The sequence below is a fragment of the Equus asinus genome, chromosome 1, assembly GCF_041296235.1.
Source record: "Equus asinus isolate D_3611 breed Donkey chromosome 1, EquAss-T2T_v2, whole genome shotgun sequence".
NCBI lineage: Eukaryota > Metazoa > Chordata > Mammalia > Perissodactyla > Equidae > Equus > Equus asinus.
Genome location: NC_091790.1, coordinates 95,405,866 through 95,414,365, shown reverse-complemented (window position 1 = coordinate 95,414,365; position 8,500 = coordinate 95,405,866). Strand labels below are relative to the sequence as shown.

Here is an 8,500-nt window from a genome sequence, read left to right as displayed (position 1 = left end):
TGTGCCCCTAGGAAGTCCAGGTCTAACAACAACAGCAGTCTGTCCTCTGTCTTCAAGCTCCTCTCTGCACACATCCTTCACCTTTCTGTCTTAACTGAAGCTTGGCTGCCCCTTAATGCCTTTGCTTTCCCTGAAGTCCACATGAGCAAGGCCCTTTCTTTCTTCATACCCAACATATTTCTGTGTCCTCCTTGCTCCCACTTAACTGTTTCTCATCCATTCTCCCTCCCTTCCAAATTTCCAGCTCCTTTGAAGCCTGAGCTCCTCACACCTCACCCCTCCTTCTTGTCCTCCACCATCTTTCTTCCTCACTCCTGGTGACTGTAGGACCTGCTCACTGCCTTTCTTCCTTCCCTCCCCTATCCCATCCCAGTCCTCGGCAATTTCAGCATCCATGTGGAGAATCCATTCAGCACCCTTGGCTTTGACTTTTTCACCTCCAATAATGCTTATTTTTTATAAATTGAAAAAACTATTTATTAATTTAAATAGTTAATATTTATTTATTTTATTTTGTCTTGACCACCCATTCCCATAGTCAATAGGTTGACATCACCACTTCCAACAACTCTGAATTCTTTGAGATGCCAATGTGGGGCTGCCACTCTTTATCCTTAGAACTCACCCTCTTTTGTGCAATATTTGAATCTCATCAAGACACCCCATCTATTGCCACTACCACTTTTTAACCATTGCTCACTTTCTCCTCTTCCCTCCCTACCCCCTCCACTAATTGCTAACTGCCCCTCAACTGACATTCACATCCACATCCCCTCATTTCTTTCAGTCCACTGATCCAACATCACTGTATCCGAGAGGTCTTCCCTGACATCCTATATAAACGGGAATCCACCCTGGCTCCCCTAACTCCCTACCCTGGCTTATTTTTCTTCTTGTGTTTCTTACCTGCTGACACTGTACTATTTATTTAATTATTTTACCCTCATTAGAAACTCTGTGAGGGCATAGAGTTCATCACTGTATGCCAGAACCTAGAAGAATCCCTAGCTCATGGGAGATGCTTAATAAATTTCTGTGGAATGATTTGAATGAATACTCTCATTTCTCTGATCAACCTTGGACTCCACAGTCCAGGATTCCAGCTCTGTCACTGCAAGTGCCTCCGGTTCACTCACCCCTCCCTTCTTTGTACTTGCAGGAAAAAGTTGCTTTGGTGGCATCACATCGGGGTGGCTATTTGGAAATGTGGAAAAACACTGCCATGAAGATTGATCTCACTTTAAATGAATAATCACACACCAAGCCACCAGCTCCTTGCCAGAAATGTTCTCCCCATATTTTCTGCTCTCCTCCAGCTTCATAAATCTCATCTCCCTGACCTCCCACTCTCGCCTGTTGACCCTGCCTCATACTTCTGTGGGGAAATAGAAGCAGAGAGTTTGCTTGCCCTGTAACTCCACCACCTTGCCTGCTCCTTGGCTCACTCTCTTGCCCTTCTGTTGCTGTACATGGCGTGCTTCTAACCTTTTCAAAGCGCCATCCCTCTACCTGTTTGCTCACCCCATCCACTCTCAGATTCTCTAGGATTCTCCTTCTCCTATTGTTCTCTCTTTTACATGAAGCATCAATGTCTCCCTCTCTACTAGATCATTCACAACTCTTAAACAATTCATTTTTCATCCCCACACTTCCCTCTACACCCTCCTCTTCTTTTTGGCAACTCTTCTTGAAAGAAGTGTCTATGCGTGTTGTGTCTACCTCCTAATCTTACATTTCTCCTAAACATATTGCAGAACGGCCTTTCCCTCTTCACCAATGACCTCCATGCTGCCACATCCGCATGGCCCCATCTCAGTTCTTACCTTACCTGACCCTCAGCAGCTTTGGGGAGTACACCCTCCTTCCTGGAAAGATTTCTCCCATGGCCTCCATAGTGTTGTGCCTCTCCTTCCAGAGTCTTTGGGTGGCCCTTCTTCTCCTGTGTGGCCTGTGACTATTGCAGTAGCCCAGAGATCATCCTGGGCCTGCTGCTCTTCTCTGTCCACATAGTCTGCCCAGGTGACTCGTCTAGTTCCATGGCCTTCAGTGCCGTCTCTGACCCAGGGGTCCTGCACCTCTTTCTCCAGCCTTGACTACTCTGTTATTTTAGTTTTCCTGCCAACTCCTGCTCACCTTTCAATTCCCGGCTGACATTCTGTGGGGACAGATGTACTTCCTCCCTGTTCTGTGCTCCATTGACACTTGTACCTCTACTAAGTTGGCCCATTGCAGGCCATGTCTGTCCCCATGAGCCCCTCAGAGGCTGGAACCATGGATTATCATCTTTATACCAACAAGTATAATGGAATATTATATAATGTCAATGAACATAAATAAGATGAACAGAAGAGCTTATGGGGTGAGGCAATCCCCTGGGAACTTGGCTTTAGGGGACTCTAGGTTGAAGGTGGTCCCTCTCCCACAATTGTGTTCTTATGAAAAGTACGGTTCACTGTACATGCGAAACAACTGTCTGTTCATTATTGGTGTGAACAACACTTCAAAAATTTACATGTGTAACACAACTTATTACATTTTAACCCAAAGTTGAGAAAATATGGCGTGGAAGAAAAGGGTAAAGAACAAGTGAAAAAGCTAATGCTGTAAAATTCTTCTCAGGGATTCCAGAACTTCCTCGGGTCATTTTACTTCATGAACACCTTCTTGACATACATTAAACACTCCTGAGATCTGAAAGACAGCAAAATCCAAGAAGATGTCATGTAAGAATTTGACCCTAAAAATCGTTTCAAAAAAATTCTTTCTTTTTGGAAATTCAGAGTATTTTCTCTCTTTTTTTTTTTAAATGCTTTTTGCTAAGGAAGATTGGCCCCGAGCTAACATCTGTTGCCAATGTTTCTGTGTTTTCTTTTTCTCCCCAAAGCCTCAGTACATAGTTGTATATCCTAGTTGTAAGTCCCTCTAGTTCTTCTATGTGGGATGTCGCCACAGCATGGCTTGATGAGCAATGTGTAGGTCCACACCCAGGATCTGAACCAGCGAACCCCGAGCTGCTGAAGTGGAGTGTGCTAACTTAACCGCTATGCCACTGGGCCAGGCCCTCAAAAATATTCTTGTTCTGTTAAGCAAGCTAAGTCCAATTCTCTAACAAGGAAAAGCTCACTATTGGTCATCTTACACCATGCAACTATAACTTTTTGTCTGTAACTCTCCAAAGAAGGAATGGAAAATAGCATATCAGAGGAGCCAGGTCCTCCCTAACAGACCCAAGCAAAGTTATTTAACCTCTCCAGGCCTTGGTTTGCTCAAGTGTGGGTTATCATAAGTTTATTCTAAAGATCAACTTACATAACAGTTCTAAGAATCTCAGTGTCTTGTCCATTGCAAGCTAAAAAGTATCCATTCCCTTTTCGATTCTGTTTTAACCAGAGGTTACTCCTGAAACCTGGCTTTGCCTCTTTCAAGCTCTAACCTAGATTGTGTGTTCTGAGAGGAGGCACTTTCCTGTGGAGCTCAGAAGTTTCATGGTGGAGTTTTCCTGCCAACTCTTGCGTGTCCGTCACTGAGTGGGAGTTGTCTGGTGAACAAACACAGATGCTTCTTATGGAAAACCAAGCGGGAGGCTTCCCTTCGACGTTGGGGATGGGGAGCAAACAGAAGCAGATTTTAATCATGAGTTTCCCTCTTCCTGGTCCACATGTGTGGGTCTATCTGCCTCTACCCTCAACTCCCCGACCAAAGAGTAGTTGAAATAGGAAAAGTCTGGTTACAAGGGCAAAGAAAAGTTTTCTGGCCCATGAACATCTCCCCCACTGCCTCCTCCAACGTCACGTCTCTCCAACTCCGAATGATTGACTGACACTGAAATTAAGCAATTAAACTGGACCGGACTCTGGAGGTGGCATCACCTGAAACGTCCGTTCATCGGTGTTTCCTGAACAACACACTCATTGCTGTCCTGGCTGCTAAATGTGTGAAGATGGATAAAGCGAAATCTCTCCTCCAGAGGGTGAGTGCTGAATGAAGAAAGTAATTGTGTCAGTGCCTTGTGACGTAACGGACATGTATCTAAAGAGTATCAGTGGTGGGAGGGGACTGACCACTTGCTAGGGAACGCCCCACAGAAGAGCTAACATGTAAGCTGGGGGTTGGAGGGAACTAGAAGTTATCCAGGTGGCAAGTAGGGACAGAAGATTCTTGACAGAATTGTTGAAGTCTTAAGACAGGAGAACAAAGAAGACAGGCATAGTAGGTCAGGAGAGTAAGGTGGCAGAGATCCAAGATTAGGGGGATGAGAAAGACACTACAAGTGTGTGTGTGTGCAAGCACATGTGTGTGTGAACAAAGATTAAAGAGAGTGAACTTCAAAAGTTTCCTGCAGGTGGCCCACTTAACTTTCACCCCCGAGGCCCTTGTGGCAGGACAGAGTCTTCCCAGCAGGAACGTGACTCATCGCTGGAGTCAGAGATTCAGCGTTCAGATCCTGTCTTCCAAATCCAGTTCTTCCGCTAACACTTGAGTCCCTCTTTGTTGTTAGCACTGTCGAGTAGCTTCCCACTCTAGTGCCCCTGTGGACAGCAGAGCGGAACCCTGCGTGGTCTTTTTGCTCCATTCTCTCACCTTTTGGCACTCTATCAGACAATGCTCCATGGCTATTCATAGTGTTTTCATGGCCAATTTTTTCGGAAGTGGGTGGCCAGGTCCTTCTTCCTAGTCTGTCTGAGTCTGGCAGCCCCACTGAAAACTGTCCACCATGGGTGACCCAGATGGTATTTGAAATACTTGTGGCATAGCTTTCAGCATCACAGCCACACACAGCTGCCAGAGTGTGACAGTGAACAGACAGGGCCTGGGGGGCGGGGAGGAAGTGTGTGGTTCCCTGGCTGAGAAATGAACCCGGGTTGTAGCAGTGAGAGCGCCGATCTTAACCACTAGACCACCAGGGACCCTGTGCCAGCCTGCTAATGGCTATGCTGGATTGTGCCCTTGTACACTGGGACACTGTTTCCCAGAATCACCTTTCCTGGCCAGTATTGGGTTAGACTTGGCCAGAAAGAGGAGCTTGTGAGAGATGTGAAAGACAGGCGTGAAGCAGCAGCCATTTCTCTGAGAAGGTCACTGAGCTTGGTCGTGGTGTCTGGCAGATGCAGAAATGCCCTGTGTCTTTGCTCTCTAAGCTCTTCCCTCGGCTCTCCTTCCTGCCTGCTGGCCCTGCTGGCAAGGGGTGGCCCAGGCTCACCAGTAGAATCTTGGGTAGACTCAAGGAAGCAGCGGCGACCAGAGACATCAGCTCCTCAAAACTTTTCCACAAGCCCTCCTAGTGGTCCCACCTTGTGGGCTGGACATGTGCTTGGCTTCTTAGGTTTCTCTACAAGCTCCAACTTGTTGCCCACACCAGTGCCTAAGGCAGGCTGGTCAGTGACCCCCCCTTCCAAAACTTCCCTTCCCCTGCTTCTTGCATATTTGAGGAGGGCCTAATTCCAGTAACTGATACAGACTGATACAGTGGCTGCTGAGCCTGAGTTTGTGTCTTCCTCCCTGAGCTGAAGAACAGTTTCTCCTTCTGCCTGCTGGTCCTGGTTCAATTGCATCTCCAGTCCAGTCCTTCTGCCATATGGCAAGTCCTTCCAGGTTAGAAAGGCTGCTACATCTTCCCGTGGTCTTACTGCAGAGATACTAAAGCAGGGGGTGTGGGTAAGGCCAAGGGACTTGAGTTTATTTCACCAGCACCTCCCTTCTTCCCCCACCTCACCCCCTGTGCTAGGTGATTCTGCACTAATACATGGTTGGGGCTGGGGGTGGGGGTTGTTCTAGATCAGCCCAAAGGCCCCGACTCCCTCCTCTTTATCACTGGCGCCAAGGATGCTACACCACACCGTCCTGCTCTTATGTCTGCACTGAGCTCCGTTTGTCTGTTCCTTCTCAGTTTCCCTCCAGATTTTAAACAGACCACTCACCTTTGTATACTCAAGGAAAAGTTGTGGGTATATAGCAGTTGCTAAATAAATGAGAAGAGAAAAGAGGGCTGGAAACAGTGAAGAAAGAACTGAGCCAGTCCCAGGGCAAGTTTCAGATCCATGTGGGCCCTGGATGGAAAGCATGGAGAGGAAGGAAGGGCATCTGTGGGGCTGGGACCTTTGCCAAGTCCAGTGTTAGGTGCAGGCAGGGCACATCTTTCTTCTTGTCACGGTGCAGGAGGCCTGACTCCTTATGTGGGGAGGGAGAGGGCGCTCGTGGGTTCTTGTGCCCCAGCCTGGCCCCAGGAGCGTGTTCCCCATCTGGATGGAGGCTGCATGGCCCAGAAGAACAAACGTGGGCTCTGGGCAGATATGTCACTTATTTTAGACAAGTATTAGAACTGCAGTCTCTGGGTATCTCATGGGGTACCTACATCATAAGGACACTGTGAGGACTTGAAGGGTTGACAGATGACAGAGCTCGAAGCACAATGCCCAGCACACAGCAGGTAAAAGTGAAAGATAACTTGTGGCTAATGGCAGATCCCAGACAGGAAGGACTGCTGCAGAGGGCACCCTGTTACTGACATTTACTGACCTTAATCAAACATTCGAGTGGTGATTTAGGAAGGACTCCTGATAGCCCAACCCTAGACATTTCTCTAAGATTGTGGTCACTCTGCCCATGACAGGGCGCCCTGTGTCCTGTGGCAGACACCCCCACCCTGTGATTCACCCCGTGTCTGTGGTTCTACCAACCAAATAAGGTTGGAACGTTTCTTAAGAGACGTCAGTAAACACAGTAGTTCCTGAGTGTTCTGAATACGTGGGTGTCTGAGGGAGATAATTATGGGTCACAAGAAACAGTACCTGATAAGGTGACACAGGGTCTGATGAAGGCTAGGTGGAGGCTTTCCCACGGCAGGGACCTCGAGTGGACACCTTTGGAGAGCTAAGAGCAGCAGTGTCTCTAGCACCCAGGCCGTCCTCAGGCTGTTTAGTCTTTTCTTTCTGCTCCGCTTATGGTCTTTGTCCACAGTCCAGGAGGATCCCTCTGGCTTCACTCTGCAGAGCAGCGCTCTCCTTCCTCGTGACAGCTCGCAGCCCAAATGACAAGGAGTTCCCAGCTCCCTCAAGTATCAGGGACTGAGCCAAGGTTCCCTATCCCTCCGTTCAAAGGTCCTGTGGAGAAGGAAACTGAGCTGTACCTTGCTGTTGGGTGAGTGTTCTCTGAGAGGACGAAGTCAGGCAGGCTCCAGAACGGTCTCCTGCAGAGGCCTGGGGTGGATACGGGAGCACTTCAAATCAGGGACAGTCACTCCCTGTGCAGCCAGCGGAGGGCGAGGTCCCTCGAAAGGCAGGTGCTGTCCAGGTGAGTCTCTGCAGGTTTGGTCTTGGTGTCTAGAGCTGGGATGTCCTCTGATGTCCTTTTAAAATGTTGGGCATCTTTTTCTGTGTCAGGCTGCGTCACGGCACAATATACTTCCTGGATAGATAGGAGACAGGTCAGATGCACGCTCCTTCCCCAGCATGATGATCTGCACGAAGGCCCCCTGTTCTTCCAACTGATGCGACAGAGACCCACACAGGCAGGTTTGTAGGGCCACAAATGCAAATGCCCCTCACAAGCAATGACTTGAGGTCCCTCCCTCCAATACATTAGGTCTTTTAGCAACCCTTCTCTCTTGCTTCTGATAGCTCAGATCTGCTTATGTGGCCAAAAAATGAATTCCAATTGTACAATTCTGGCTAGGATTGGACTGGAGCTGGTACTAGGCAGCCTTGGAGACCCGACAGACCCATGGCTGTGCCTGTCTGGATTATAACTCAGCTCCCATGTCTCTTCCTTGCCAACTGCATTATCTCCAGTGATGCTGACAAAGCTAGGTGCACAGAGACACAGTCCATGGACTCCCACAAACCCTGTGGTAGGTCAGCCACATCTTTTCTCCAGGGTAGAGGAAGGACTTTCCTCCTTCCTGGTGACCCTACACCCCAGAGTGCCAGTTCCCTCTCCAGTGGGTCATTCATGTCATCCACTCACACCTGGCTGCTGCCACAGGGGTCTTTTGAAGGCAGGATGAGTTCTCAGTTGAAGCACTTCATACCCTGAATTCATTTTGGCAGCATACAATCACCCTCGAGAGATCAGAAACAATAGGCAGGGGTTTCTAAAAGACTTGACTTATAGTGAGAAGTGACCTTGGCTCAAGTCACTATTGCTCCATAATGAACCACCCCAAACTTAGTAGCATAAAATAATTACCTTATTGTGCTCAGGAATTCATGGGTCAGGAATTCAGAAAGGGCATGGTGGGGTGTGGGGGCAGGCTATCCTCTGCTTCTCGATGATCAGGGTCTCAGCTGGGAAGACTGGAATGACAGGGATGACCCAAATAGCTGGGCTGGAGTTCCCTTCCCAGATGGCTCCCTCAATCACCCTTCTGCTGCCTGAACTAGGATAGCTGAAGGATGGCTCCTGGGGGACCCGTGCACTCACCCGTGGCCCCTCCCATGGCCCAGGCTTCTCTGAGCATGGCAGCCCAGCTCTGAGGGGGATGCCAGAGAGGGGCACTCCGGAG

At 48.7% G+C, this 8,500-nt stretch overlaps 1 long non-coding RNA gene across 1 annotated transcript; it reads right to left on the bottom strand.

Moving 5' to 3' along the window:
- Positions 1-384: 384 nt before the first annotated feature.
- LOC123289516 (uncharacterized) lies at positions 385-8,291 on the bottom strand. Its single transcript, XR_006533576.2, has 3 exons — positions 8,185-8,291; positions 6,789-7,404; positions 385-2,691 (listed from the first exon to the last, which is right to left on the bottom strand). It is a non-coding gene; the product is annotated as an uncharacterized lncRNA (long non-coding RNA).
- Positions 8,292-8,500: the final 209 nt, after the last annotated feature.